At 39.3% G+C, this 15379-nt stretch overlaps 1 pseudogene; it reads left to right on the top strand.

Moving 5' to 3' along the window:
* The first annotated feature begins 3002 nt into the window (after window positions 1-3002).
* Window positions 3003-3499, top strand: LOC102815882 (annotated as a pseudogene).
* The last annotated feature ends 11880 nt before the right edge of the window (window positions 3500-15379 follow it).

Raw genomic sequence — 15379 nt, 5'->3', positions numbered from 1 at the left:
AACTAACAAGAATAAGATATGTACTTCTTATATAATAAAACTTTATTTAAAAAATCTAATGTTATGTTATCAATAACTTTAATTTTGTAAAAAGAATAAAATAATCTGAAATATGAGAAAACAAAATACAATAATTTTTTGTTTTCTCTCTCTTTTTCCCCACTCTTGCTTCTGGTGAAAAGCAAATAGTATTCATTGGGGAAAATGACTCTATGCCAGTACTTACCTTAGAGTCACGGAATAGAAAAATTGGAAGAGATTCAGGGATCATCTAACCCAGTCTCTTACATGAATGAGGAAACTAGTCTTGTAGGTGCTTGGTAGCAAAACCTTGACTAGAATCCAAGTCAGTCCTGGCATTTTTTGACATCATCATGATAGGCTATTCTATTTGTGATTCTTTGAATATTATTCTCCAACACCATAATTCTAATGTGTCAATTCTTCTATAGTCTTGCTTATTTACTGTCCAACTTTCACATGCATATGAGTCCATTGAAAACACTATGGCTTGGGTCAGGCTCACATCAGTCCTAAAACTGATATCTTTGGTTTTTCCCACTTTAAAGAGGTCCTTTCTAGCAGATTTGCCTAATGCAAAATTTCATTTGATTTCTTGACTGCTGCTTCCATGAGTGCTGATTGTGGACCCAAGCAGAATAAAGTCCCTGACAACTTCAATCCTTTCTCTATTCATCATGATGTTATTTATTGTCACAGTTGTGAGGATTCTCATTTTCTTTAAATTTAAGTGCAATACACACTATAGGGTATAGTCTTTGTCATTAATAAGTATTTCGTGTCCTCTTCTCTTCCAGCATGCAAGCTTGTATCCTCAGGTTGTTAATGACTTTTCCTCCAATCCTGATGCTACATACATTCTTCTTCATATAACCCAGTTTCTCAGATTATTTGTTCAGCATACAGATTGAATAAGTATGGCGAAAGGATACAACCCTGGTGCACACCTTCCCTGATTTTAAACCATTCAGTATCCCCTGGTTCTGTTAGAATGACGGTCTCTTGATCTATGTACAAGTTCCTCTTGTTCACAATTAAGGATTCTAGAATTACCATTCTTCACAATATTATCCATAGTTTGTTATAATCTACAAAGTTGAATGCCTTTGTATAGTAAATAAAGCACAAGTAAACTTTGGGCATTCTCTGCTTTTAGCTAAGATCCATCTGATGTCAGCTATAATATCTATCCCTGGTTCCATGTCTTCCTTTAAATCAGCTTGAATTTCTAGCATCTCCCTGTCAGTGTACTGCTGCAACCGTTTTTTAATTATTTTCAGCAAAATTTTACTTGTATATGATGTTAATGATTTAATTCAATGACATTTGCATTCCATTGGGTCAACTGTTTTTGGAATGGACATAAATATGGATTTTCTCTGATTGGTTGGCCATCTTGCTGTCTTCCAAATTTGTTGACAGAGATAAGTGAGCACCTCCAGTGTTGCATCAGTTTGTTGAAACATTTCAATTTGCATTCCATTAATTCCTGGAGCCTTGTTTTTCGTCAATGCCTTCAGTACTGGCTGGACATCTTCCTTTGCCATTGTTTCTTTTTTTTTTAAGTTTTTATTGTGATTTGAGTGATAGTTTACATGGGAGAACACCGGTTTTACACTCATTGTTTCATTTAAATGATTACAATTCCCTCCATGCATCATCATTCAACAGTATTGACTTCTATTCCTTCTGGGTTTTTTTGAGGGGAGGGGATGTACACAAAAGCACTCAGGAATATATAAGCATTTAAACAACCAAAGAGCACATTCTGCAAGCCTGCCTCCTGGCCCCCAACACACAGCCTTTCTCTTTCCATGAGTCTAGAGTCCTCAACAGCTTTATCTCTCTATGTCATCATTGCCATTGTTTCTTGATCACAGACTACCTCTTTTTTTTTCTCCTTTTTTAAATTTTTTGTGTGAATTGAATGATCATTTACATGGGGGAACATCAATTTTACACTCATCCTATCTTATTCGTTTTATGCAATGATTACAATCATATTTGTTTCATTGCAATGATTATAATCCCCAGCTTGCTTCATCATTCAGTATTTGCTTCTATTCCCTCTAGCTTTTGGGTTTTTTTTTTGGATGTGCACCAAAACACTTAGGAATATACAATCATTCAAACAACCAAAGGGCATGCCCTGCAAGCCTCATAGGCTACCTCTTGAAATTGTTGAGCATCAACCAAATTCTTTTTGGTACAGTGACTGTGTGCATTGTTTACATTTTTTTTTTTTTTTTTTTTTTTTATGCTTCCTGCTTCATTCAATATCTTGCTCATACAATTTTTTAGTATTACAAATTCATGGCTTGGACTTTTTCTTCAGTTCTTTCAGCTTTAGAAATGCTGACTGTGTTCTTCCCTTTTGATTTTCTAACTCCAAGTCTTGGAACATTTCATTATGATAGTTAACTTTGTCTTCTAGAACTGCCGTTTCAAATTTTCTGCTCATCTCTTTTACTTCATAATTTCTTCCAGATGCTCTAGTTTCTCTATGCTTAAAAGAGATCTTCAGAATCTCTTCTGACATCCACTTTTGTCTTCTTTTTTTCCTGTCATTTTAGTGGTATTTTACTTTCTTCCTGTATAATGTTCTTGATGTTAACCCACAGCACTTCTGATCTTCAATCTGTTCTTGAAATGGTCTCTAAATTCAGGTGGCATATATTCAAAGTCATATTTTGGATCCTGTGTACTTGTCTTAATTTTCTTCAGCTTCGGCCTGAAGTTAATATCTGTTCTACAGTTGACCCCTGGCCTTGTTTTGGCTGATGATATTGAGCTTCTCCATCATCTCTTCTCACAGATGTAGTCAGTATGATCCCTGTGTATTCCAGCTGGTGACGTCTACATGTATTGTCACCTTTTATGTTGTTTGCAAAAGATATTTGCACTCTTCCTGATTACCACTCAGGTTGTACTGAGTGAACTTCTGCTAAACTAGCACAGCTGTTGTCCACTGAGCCACCATCATGACTGTCTTCTAAGACCTCATCAGCCATGATGAGATGTTCCCCAACATTTACAAAATCCTGGAGATCAAGGATAGGCTGTGCCTGGAAGTGGAGGGGAAGAAGGTCAGCAGGACAGAGGGTAACATTGATGACTTGCTCACTGGTGGAAACACCTCAGCTGAAGGCCCCGATGGTGAAGGATCTGACAGCACAGTAATCACCGGTGCTAACACTGTCATGAAACATCACTTGTAGGAAACCAGCTTCACAAAAGAAGCCTAGAAGAAATACATCAAAGATTATGTGAAAGCAATCAAACTTGAAGAGCAGATACCAGAAAGAGTAAAACCTTTTGACAGGGCCAACAGAACAAACCTTACTAAGCACATCCTTACTAATTTCAAAAACTACCAGTTCTTTATTGGTGAAAACATGCTCTGCTGGACTATATTAAGGATGGTGAAACCCCATATATGATTTTCTTTAATGATGGTTTAGAAATGGGAAAATGTTAACAAATTTAGTAATTATTTTGGCCTGTCACTTGCTTACTAATGCCTAGGATATTGAACTTTATGTGTTCCATTTCATTTTTGATGACTTCCAATTGTCCTACTTCATACATTCCAGATTCATACTGTCATTTTAACTGGCTGCTGGTCTTTATCCACACACCACCAGCACTTGAACAAAATGGGACTGATGTCATGGTGAGCTCTTCATTTATTTTTTACCTTGATTTACTTGGAATGGGGGTCATTTTTTTTAAAGGGGTGGGGGACATGTTGTTTAGGTTGTCTAAAAATAAAATGCATCCAAAGTCATTTAATTTTAAAAAGGTATTTGCAATGAAGAAGTCATTGGTCTTGTAAAAATCTCTCATATACTCTCCAGCATTGTTTCTGTTACCATATTCTCCAACTACCGATTCTTCTCTTTCTTTTCAACTTTGCCTTCCAATCACAAGTTGCATTCCAATAAACAATTATTGATTGCATGTTTGGTCAATTTCAGACTGAAGACTTTGGTAGAATTCTTAAATTTCATCATCACTGGCTTTGGTGGTTGGTGTATATTTGAATAATAGTGGTGTTAAATGGTATTCCTTGTAGGCATATTGGTATTATCCTATCTCAGATGGTATTGTATTTCAAGATAGGTCTTGAATGTTCTTTTGAAGATGAATGTGATATCATTCCTCTTTAAATTGTCTGTCCAGGCATACAATATAATTGTCTGATTCAAAATGGCCATTGCCAGACCATTTCAGTTTACTAGGATATCAATCTTTATGGGTTCCTTTTCATTTTTGATGACTTCCAGTTTTCCTACTTCATACACTCCAAATTCATAGTTCATACACTCCAGATACTATTAATGGATGCTTGCAGCTGCTTCTTCCCATTTTGAGTTGTGCCATATCATCAAATGAAGGTCTCCAAAGCTTTGCTCTATCCACATCATTAAGGTCAACTTTACTTTGAAAAAGCCGCTCTTCCCCAATTGTACTTTGAGTGCCTCCCAACCTATGAAGCTCATCTTCCAGCACTATATCTGACAATTTTCTGCTGTTACTCATAAGCTTTTCAGTGGCTAACTATTCAGAAGTGGCTGATCCGCTTCTCCTCTTCCTAGTCTATTTTAGTCTAGAAGTTCCGCTGACACCTGTCCTCCATGGATGACCCTGCTGGTATTTAAAATACTGGTAGCATAGCTTCCAGGATCACAGCAACTCATAAGTCACTATATATGACAAACTGACAGACAAGTGGTTGTTCTTCAGCTCTGCTAAAAGGCAAAGCTAGGCAGTTGTAGATCCAATGGTGAGAGTTAAGACACTGTAATGAGTGATGGGAAGATAATTCATATAGTCTCTTCTGGAAATCTATAGAGAAAGCGATTGTGTGATTCCATATAAAGGCAGAGGCCAAGCCACAAGGTCTTTCTCCAGATCCCTTCCTTTCTTCTGCTGTTGGGTCACAAATGCTGTTTCTGGAGAGTTCCATTCTTCTTCCCACCTTTTGTCTTTCTAGAAAATTCAGTACTCATCATAAGTGAAAATCAGCTTATAATAGTCATTGCCCTGTGCCCTTCGTGAAATGGATTTTGAGACGCTGTAGGATCATAATGTTTTGTCAGATTTCCTAAAGAATTCTGGGTATCAGCACTATTGTATTAGTCAAGATTTTTTGGTGACTATATAAGAAACCTCACTTAAGCTAGTTTAGAAAAAAGAAAAATGTATTAGCTTTGGAAGCCAGGTAGTGGCTGAATATCCAAACTAAGCAAAGGTCAGGGAAGCATGGAACTGGTCCTCAGGAACCACCGGCACCACAGACTACAGCATGCCAATCTATGCCTGTCTCTCATCTCTGGTTCTCTCCCATGGTAGCTTCATTCTCTCTCACTTCAGACCGGCTGTCTCCACTGTCTGTAGCCATATTTTATCTGACAGTGTACATCACTAGAGATGAATTCACCTAGTAAGCTCTCATTTGTCTCAAATTAAGAAATCCTCTGATATGGCCAGTATGAGTCAAGGGTCCACCCCTAAACTAGTCATCTGTGACCAGGATACTGAGTCTTACAAGGCATGACAATTCCAACATAAACACATAGTTTGTCTGTGGGAGAAGTTCCTAGAAAACTGGGAGGTTCTGGGCTGAGACAACAAGGACATTCCTTCCTCCTTCCCTAGAGTTTGAGGAGAAGAGACTGAACAATTAGATGGTGAGTGAGAATTCTCAAAAAAAAAAACAAAACAAAAAAAAACCTTAGAATGTAATGTGTTTGGTCAGAGACATTAAAAAAAAAAAAAAAAACAGTTGTGATATTCCATGGGAAATGAGGAGGAACGATAGTGAATTTCTATTTGACTTAGCCCTCAAAGAACTCCTGAGTATTTTTGACTCAAGACAAGTTTCAAGAACTGTGCTCTCCTCTCTCCAACTTCCTCTTCAGAGAACTAAACCACGGAGGTAACAATCCTGTAATTTTAACTGTATTTATAAATCCCTGATCCTTTATGTAGTGCTTTTTTCTTCTCCACACTTAGCCTGAATGTTGCTATTTTCACAGAGGAAATCAGAGGAAAGAGACTATAATTATAGGTCAGACATCAGCTCCGGAAGCAGCAACAGGCAGCAGGGAAACCTATGGCTCCCTGCCCTCTTCCGGGTTGCACCCTGGACATCTCCCCCTTCTCTCCCAGGGCCTAGGTCAGCTCTCCATGTCTCTTTACCCAGATTTTTGCTCCCTTTTGTTTTCCAGTCCAGCATGTCACAAGATAAAAAGAAAAAGCTTGAACTAAAAGCCATTGAATTAAAACTTCATGATGGCTGGGTAGGCCTGCCTCTTGGAGATAATTCAAATGGAAAAGAAAAGAAGGGGAAAAAAACACATTTCAGGTCATTGGCCTTTTTAAACAGACCGCCGGCAATATTTACTCCTCCTGAAATAGCACAGCCACGTGAAATAAAGCCATGTTCGGTAAAGCCTGCAAAACAAAAGGACAATTTAAGGCTGGCATACACACTGAGGGCTCTCTGTTTACTGGCTGGATCAGGGCTGCTGCTTCCTGGCTCTCACACCATCTTCTGCCCTAGGCCCACAGGAAGTCAAGGTCAGAATGCAGTGGAGACCCTCCCCAACCTTTTCCCCTTCAGTAATTTGGAGTTGAGAGTCAGAGTAGAGAGCAGAGCTGTGAGAAGAAGGTGGGCAATGTGGCCTCCACCACAGAACCTGTGTTTGAGGATTCAGTTTGTGGGAGTCCCAGGAGCAACTGCCAATGGCTTTCATCGTTCTTCAGCATAGTCATCTTTCTGTTTTCCTCTCTCTTTTTTCCCCTCCTCTCCTCTTCTTCAAGGAACCCTGGTAGCATAGTGGGTTATGAGTTGGGCTGATAACCACAAGGTCAGCAGTTCAAATCTAACAGCTGCCCCAAGGGAGAAAGATGAGGTTTTCTGCTCCCATAAAGATTTACAGCCTTGGAAACAATCTACAGAGTTACGATGTTTAGAACCAAATCCATGACTTACAACCATCACCATCTATTCCTCCTCTGCTTTCTTCTTCTTGCCATTTAAAGTATTTTATGTGTACAATATAGTAACATTACCTTCACCAAGTTGTACATCCCATTGTGCATTTCCCCTTTACTTCTTTATCCTCTCTTCTCTACTGCTTTTGGGTTGTTGTTTTTTTTTAAGTTTTTATTGTGATTTGAGTGATAGTTTACATGGGAGAACATTGGTTTTGCCCTCATCATTTCATTACAATGATTACAATTCCCTCCATGCATCATCATTCAACAGTATTTGCTTCTATTCCCTCTGGGGTTGGTTGTTTTTATTTTTTTGGAGGGAGGAAATATACACAAAAACACTCAGGAATATATAATCATTGAAACAACCAAAGGGCACATTCTGCAAGCCTGTCTTCTGGCCACCAGCACACAACCTTTCTCTTTCCATGAGTCTAGAGTCTTCAGCTGCTCTCTCTCTCCATGTCATCGTCTCTGCCTCCATCTCTGGTGTCGCTGCTTCTCTAGATAGGGTCCCACATTCTGCTTGTGCTCTTCTCCCTTGATGGTCCTAGAGTCCTCTGTTCCTGGAATATGAGATTAACTACTCCCCCCTTTTTGTTACAAAACTTCTACCTTTCCAGTTGTGACAATCACAATTAGTAATGTTAACAATTACTATTAAATTATAAGAATCTTATCCCTCTCTTTTCACCAGACCCATCTATACAAGATGAAAACTGTTCAGTGGGGATTCTCCCTTCCCCTGCCCACTCTGAACTTAAACTCTCTCTTGAAAACTTATAAGCCAGTCACTCCATGTCTTTATAGCAAGCCCTTATCCAGCTAGATCCAGCTCTGGTAGTGTAGTGGCTACAAGTCGGGCTGCTAACCTCAAGGTCAGCAGTTCAAAACTACCAGTTGTCCCATGGGAGAAAGATGAGGCTTTCTGCTCCCCTAAATATTTACAGCCTCAGAAACCCTGTACAGGGTCGCTATGAGTTGGAACCACCCATTTTAAGTAGACATTGTCTAAGTTGCCTGTTCCTATCAACCCTGTATACAGAGGGGATAGGATTGATCCTTGATGTGCAGACTCCTTCCTTCTTCTTCTCTTTCTCTCTCTCTTATTTCTCTGTGTAGTAAGCTGAATTCTATTCCCCCAAAATCCATGTCCACCCAAAACTTCAGAATGTGATCTTAAATAGAGCCAAATCAACCCAATGCAATCAATAACAGCAACAACACAGATAAGATTAAGGATCTCAAGATAAAAACATCTTGGGTTTCGGATGGGCCCTAAATTGGTATTCTTATAAGAACAAAAGAAGATACAGAAGAAGACCACGTGAAGATGGAAGCAGAGATTGGAGTAAGGCACTATAAGCCAAGCAACACCAAGGATTGTCAGCAATGACCAGAAACTAGGAGAGGCCAGGGATGGTTTCTCCCTCAGAGTTTCAGAAGGAACTAACCCTACTGACATTCAGACTTCATACTTCTAGACTTCTGAACTATGAAAGAAGTGTCTGTTGTTTTAAGCCACCTAATTTGTAAGCCTTGAATACAGTAGCCCTAGGAAACTAATATTAGTATATTCTCTCATCTACCTGCTTCCCACCCACCCCCTCCACCTTAAAACAAAAACAAAACAAAACAAAACAAAATCCTGTTTGCCTTCTTTCTTGAACTCTTAGTAGAGCACCTCATAGGTCTTTATTGATTAGTCTTGCTGTTGCCTAGAAGGTCTAGAGGTGCTAATAATGGGGTCACGTATACACAGTCACAGGCCAGTTAGGGTCATGGTGAGGTTTCACTGAGGACTCCAGAGACCTGTTAACCTCACTCCTAGAACTTTACCCAATATTCCTTTAAAAAGTCAAAAACCCACAGTGACCCTACAGAACAGAGTAGAATGACCACAGAGGATTTCCAAGTCTGTAAAGTTTTATGGAAGTAAATTCCTCATCTCTTCCCCTTGGAGTGACTGGTAGGTTTGGAATGCTGACCTTTTAGTTAGCAGCCCAATGCTTAACAAAAAAGTCAAAAGCCACTTTAAAAAGTGACGCATATTTGTCAAGCATCTGTTAGTTTAATCTTTATATCAGCCTTGGGCAGTGGGCAAAGCAGTGGAGGAAGCAGAGAAATAAAGAGCTAATGGGAAGGAAATGGGAATTGACCACTAACAGGCACAACGTTTCATTTGGAACTGATGAAGGTGATGTTTACACAACCTCGTGAATAGAGTAAAAATCACTGAGTTATACACTTTAAAAGGGTGAAAAGCATGGTAGGTGAATTATATCTCAATTGAAAAAAAAATAGCTAAGAAACTCTGGCGTGATGGGAGAAGGGCTGAGGTTCTGGTTCCCCAGGTGGGATTTCACGTTAGTAAACTTTTGGGTACTAACATTAATGTTCCGTCATTTGTGTCCCCTGGCTGGTGATGGTTGGGATCACATGAGGCAATATATAATTCATTGCTAAATTGTGCAGTACAAATTCTAAGTGTTGAGAGATAGACAGTTGTGTAAATTGTACATGTACAACTCTGTGGCCGTATGTAGTAGCCCTGGAAAGTCACATGTTTCTGTGAGTCTCTTCAACACTTAGAATCTCCACTCTACCAGTTAGAAGATTGGATCCTTTTTTTCTTATTTTCATAAAAGTCCATTTCCTTTCCCAAAACTACAATGTAAGCTTTTTGAAGGTAGAGATCATGTCTTTTAGGCAGAGGGATTCCCTCTTCCATTCTTACCCTAAGCTGAGCACCTGCAGGTAGCTGTTCCTACCACTATGATTTCTCCAACTGAACTCTAAACTGAATATAGACTAGGACTCACCTGAAAATCATCAACCCTGGCACAGGGTTCTGTTCTATTTGTTGCTATCCATACCATATTCTTTTCCAAAGGCCAGGGATGACCTTTGGTTACAAAGATTTGCCTCATTTCCATCATAATATTTATGAGCATTTGACCCTGCTTTGAAAGGTCTATCAAAGTAGATTTGATTTCTGGAAGTCATTGTGACACCTGATTTTTCTTGGTCATAATACACTCCAACATGGAGTAAGCTGATATGACAATGCCTTTGATATTGTTATTGTTGTTGTTAAATGCCATCGAGTCATTTCTGACTCATCCTGGAAACCCCATATACAACAGAATGAGAAGTTACCTAGTTCTATAATATCTTCACAATGATCAGTCTGCTCAAGTCCATTGTTGTGGTCACTGTGTATTTTGAGTGCCTTCCAACATCGGGTGCTCATATTCCAGCACAATTCTTTGTGATTCAAAGGGTTTTCAATGACTAATTTTCAGAAGCAAATCACCAGGCCTTTCCTCCTATTCTTTCTTAGTTTGGAAGCTCTGCTGAAATCTGTCCACCTTGGCTGCCCCTCCTGGACTTTGAAATACCAGTGGCATAGCTTCCAGCATCATTGTTGTTAGGTGTTGTTGAGTCACTTCCAACTCACTAGGCCCTCATATGCAGCAGTCCTGCGTCATTCCTGGCCATTGCCACCACTGCTGTGTCAGTCCATCTCACTGGGGGGTCTTACTCTTTTCTGCTGACCACTTTATCAAACATGATGTCCTTCTTTAGGGACTGGCACTTCCTGATAACATGTCCAAATATAAGAGACAAAGTCTCACTGTTCTGGCTTCTAAGGAGCATTCTGGCTATACTTCTAACACAGACCTATTTGTTCTTTTGACAGTCCATCATGCCTTCAATATTCTTCTCCAACACCACAGCTCAAATACATTATTCCTCTACAGTCTTCCTTATTCATTATCTAACTTTCACACGCATATGAGGCTATTAAAAATACTGAGGCTATTGAAAATATTGAAAATAGCTACTTAGTCTTCAAACTGATACCTTGCTCTTAAACACTTTAAAGAGGTCTTGTGCAGCAGATTGAGTTAATATAATGCATCATTGGATTTCTTGGCTGCTGCTTACATGATTGTTGATTGTGGATCCAAGTAAAATTAAGTCTTTGACAACTTCAATCTTTTCTCCATTGATAAGAATGTTGTTAATTAGTCCAATGATGAGGATTTGTGTTTTCTTTACATTGAGGTGTAACCCATACTGAAGGTTACAGTCTTTGATCTTCATCAGTAAGTATTTTTTAAGTCCTCTTCGATTTAAAAAAGCAAGGTTATATCATGGGCATATCGCAGATTGTTAATGAGTCTTCCTTCAATCCTGATGCCACATTTTTCTTCATATAATCCAGCTTCTTGGATGATTTGCTCAGCATACAGATTGAATAAGTATAGTGAAAGGGTACAACCCTGGCGCACATCTTTCCAGCAACAAAGCAACTTGCAAACATTACAGTATGATAAACTGACAGATAGGAGATGAAGGTAGTAGCTTTAATATTAAACACCAGCAAAACTGAGACCTAACTTGTTATGTAAAACCAAATACCACAAGGGATTTCGTTCCTTAGTTTGAAGATTTAGGGTCATGACTTCATAGGGCATCCCAGTTAATTGGCTTATTAACATATTTAGTGATTCTGTTTTGCCTCCTAGTTTAATGTGTAATGTCTGGGGTCTTAAAAGCTTGCAAACAGCCATCCAAGGCACAAACAATGTTTTCTATTCACCTGGAACAACAGAGGAAGAAGGAGAGTCAGGAATCAGAGGATGATATTGACTGTGTGACTAATTGCCTCCATGAACAACTATCTCCTTTGCCAGGAGATCAGAGAAACTGGATGGTTCCCAGCTACCATTGCTGAATATTTTGATCACAGATTCCATATCAAAAGGGTGAAAATGCAAAACAGAATTTCAAATTCTCATGGACTCTCGAATTTCTAGAGTCATCGAAGGTAGATGAACCTCTGAAATTATTGCCTCGAGATAGTATTTAAGCTTTAAACCAAAAATATTCCCTGAAGTCATCATAAAACCAAACAATAATTTAGCTTAACTAGCAAAAAATGTCTATCTTGAGCATTATGCTCTTTTAAGGACTATCTACATGAGATCAAATTGACAACAGCAACTCAGAAAACTAAATAGAGACGTTGTTGTTGTTGTTGTTGTTGTTGTTTGGTGCCATCGAGTCGGTACCAACTCATAGCAAACCTATGCACAGCAGAACGAAACACTACCTGATCCTGGGCCAACCTCACTACCGTTGCCACACTTGAGTCCATCAATACAGCCACTTGGCCAATCCATCTCACTGGGGGTCTCCCTCTTTTTCTCTGACCCTCCTCCTTACCAAACATGATATCCTTCTCCAGCAATTGGTCCCTCCTGACAACATTGTTATTGTTGTTAAGTGCCATTGAGTCAGTTCCGACCCATAGCGACCCTGTACAGGATTTCCGAGGTTATAAATCTTTATGGAACAAAAAGCCTCATCTTTCTCCCACAGAGTGGCTGGTAGTTTCGAACTCCTAACTTTGTGGTTCGCAGCCTGATTCGTAACCACTATGCTATCAGAGCTCCTTGACACATTGTTGTTTTTGTTAAGTGCCATTGAGTTGGTTCCGACCCATAGCGACCCTGTATAGGGTTTCCGAGGAGCAGATGGTGAGCTTGAACCGCCAACCTTGTAGTTCAAATGGCTTTGCAGTCTGGCGCATTAACGTACAGTGCCACACATTAGGGGCAATGAATTTAGGTTAATGAAGGAGACAACAGGGTGAGAATTGTACAACTCAAAGAATGGGATCAAAGTCACTGAATTACACATGTAGAAACTGTTGACTTGTGTATGTTTTTCTGTGTATATTTATTTCTCAACAACAAATAAATAAAGCTAAAAAATAAAAAGAAAGAAAACAAAAAACCTTTGAGACCTAAGCACTAAAGCAAGTTCAAAAGTCACAAGTTTTTCTTTCTGTGGAAGAAAAAGGAGCTTCAAATTAAAATGTAAAATTTACTCCCATCCCTCCAGATCCTCTTGCATTTTCAAAACCTTTAAGAATAAAAATAAGTTATTTTCTGACAGTACTTAGTGCCTTTCACCTGTGGAAACCAGTCAAGAAGGCAGTTTACCTACCAGCATCCCTCTGTATTGTGTCTCCCACTCTTACGTATCTGCTCCTTAACCCACCCCTCAAAAAGAGATTAGTTCAGTGGTCTCTCCTCACAGGGCCTACATTCCAAAAGGGGTCTGTCTCCAGGCACCCAGGTTGGATGTTTACTTGAGGCTTGGGTGAATAGGAATGTCACTTCCTTGTTCCACTCTGGCAGCATGCCTGCCCCTCCCGACTGGCTGAGAGCCAGAGATGGCCTGAGCTCCAAACGTTCTTTCTGTGCAAGCACGTTCTTAGCATCTCTGAGGTCAGGTCACATCTGGACTCTGGGAGATTTTACCTCCTGAGGGAGTATGTGGGCTTATGTACTTTTATAGTATATTTTGTGTGTTTAGAGAGTTTGTATATGTGTATGCATACGAAGTATGTGTTTATTATGGGGGTTAAGTGGCTATGCACTTATAAAAATGTGTTATTTACCATAACATTCAAACAATATAGAGAAATATGAAAGTAAAAATCAAAACAAAGTACTCAATATTACATTAGTGAACATTCTATTCTATATCTCTAGGTACGAATATATAGACACACATATGTAGATCTAATTTTCCATAAGTGGTATCAAACTACATAAGAAGGCTGTTTTCCAAGCTAAGAATATTAATTCACAATTACTGAGTTCTTAAAGTTCTTGGAGACCTGGTGTGGCACTGTGGGTTAATGTGCTGGACTGAAAAGTCAGTTTTAAACTGCAAGTTTGGCAGTTCAACCTCACCAGCTGCTCCTAGGAAACCCTATACAGGGTCGCTATGGGTCAGAACCAACTTGACAGCACTTAACAACAAAACATGGGCTAGATCATGGATATACAACTATAAACAAAATGCATATCTCGAAACTCAGTCTTATAAAACATTACTGAATGTTCCCAGGAAACCCATCCACCAATTATTGCTTCTTGCTGTTAAGAATCTATGTTATGTGCCGTAGAGTCAGTTCTAACTCATAGCGACCCTGTACAGGGTTTCTGAGGCTGTAAATCTTTATGGGAGCAGAAAGTCTCATCTTTCTCCTGTGGAACAGCTGGTAGTTTCGAACTGCTGACCTTAAGGTTCACAGACCGATTCATAACCACTATGCTACCCGAGCTCCTTTCTAGACCTATAACTAGACTTAAATCCCAGTGAGTCCCAAAATGTAAAGTACAAATTGTAACTCAGGAAGAAGTACACTATATTCTAAAAGAATTGCTTGATATTTCTAATCTGTACAAACAGAAAACTGGAGAACATGTGTGGAAATAGCTATTAAAGGATAATGGCAGAAGGAAAGTTAGATCAGTCTGAATTTATTGATATGGATTATGAACTGGGCTGCTAACCACAAGGTCAATAGTCTGAATCTATCAGCTACTCTGAAGAAAAAAGATGAGTCTTTTTGCTTCTGCACAGATTTACAGCCTCAAAAGCCCTATACAGGGTCACTATGAGTCGGAACAAACTCAATGGCACACTACCACCACTACCACCAAACATAGATTCTTCATTCTTCACTAATTGTTTCAGCTCAAGAGATTAGGAGAGGATCTAATCGTGTATTTGGTTGGTTAACTGAAGCATGGATTGCACAGTGATCTCCAATATATTAAATGGAAGTACCAGACCTGCCTTGACATTCTGTAGAGGATGAAATCCAAAGGAAAATTGGCATGTTACGTGGATTTATCATGACAGACCCATAAATCCACACATGGAGTGCCCAGAGAACACGCCTTTTAGCACAACAGTGTGGAACAAATTTGTGAAGGAAGTCCCAGTCTACTTGACAACTGCTGTACTTGCTATTTTATGTGTCACATTTGACAGTAGGAACTGCCCTAATTCAATTAAGACATGTAACTACAATGGGGCTGAATGGACCTCATGATGTTGCGGTTGTTGATAGGTACCATCAAGTTGGTTCCAACTCACAGCGACCTTATGCACAACAGAAGGAAACACTACCAGATCCTGTGCCATCCTCAAAATTCTTGTTAAATTGGAGCTCATTGCATTTCTCCTGTGCCAATCCATCTCGCTGACCCTCCACTTTATCAAGCATGATGGCTTTCTTTAGGGACTGATCCCTCCTGATAATATGTTCAAAATATGGCCATCCTGTCTTCTAAAGAGTTTTCTGGTTGTATGTCTTCCAACACAGATTTGTTTGTTCTTTTAGCAGTCGACGGTACTTTTAACATTCTCCTTCAACACTAAAACCCAAATGCAGCAATTTTTCTACAGACTTCTTGATTCATTGTCTAACTTTCACATGCATATGAGATTATTGAAAATACCATGGTTTGCGTCAGGC

Source organism: Chrysochloris asiatica, unplaced genomic scaffold (assembly GCF_000296735.1).
Source record: "Chrysochloris asiatica unplaced genomic scaffold, ChrAsi1.0 scaffold00009, whole genome shotgun sequence".
Taxonomy (NCBI): domain Eukaryota; kingdom Metazoa; phylum Chordata; class Mammalia; order Afrosoricida; family Chrysochloridae; genus Chrysochloris; species Chrysochloris asiatica.
The sequence above is the reverse complement of the archived record's forward strand: the minus strand, read 5'-3'. Positions and strand labels throughout refer to the sequence as shown.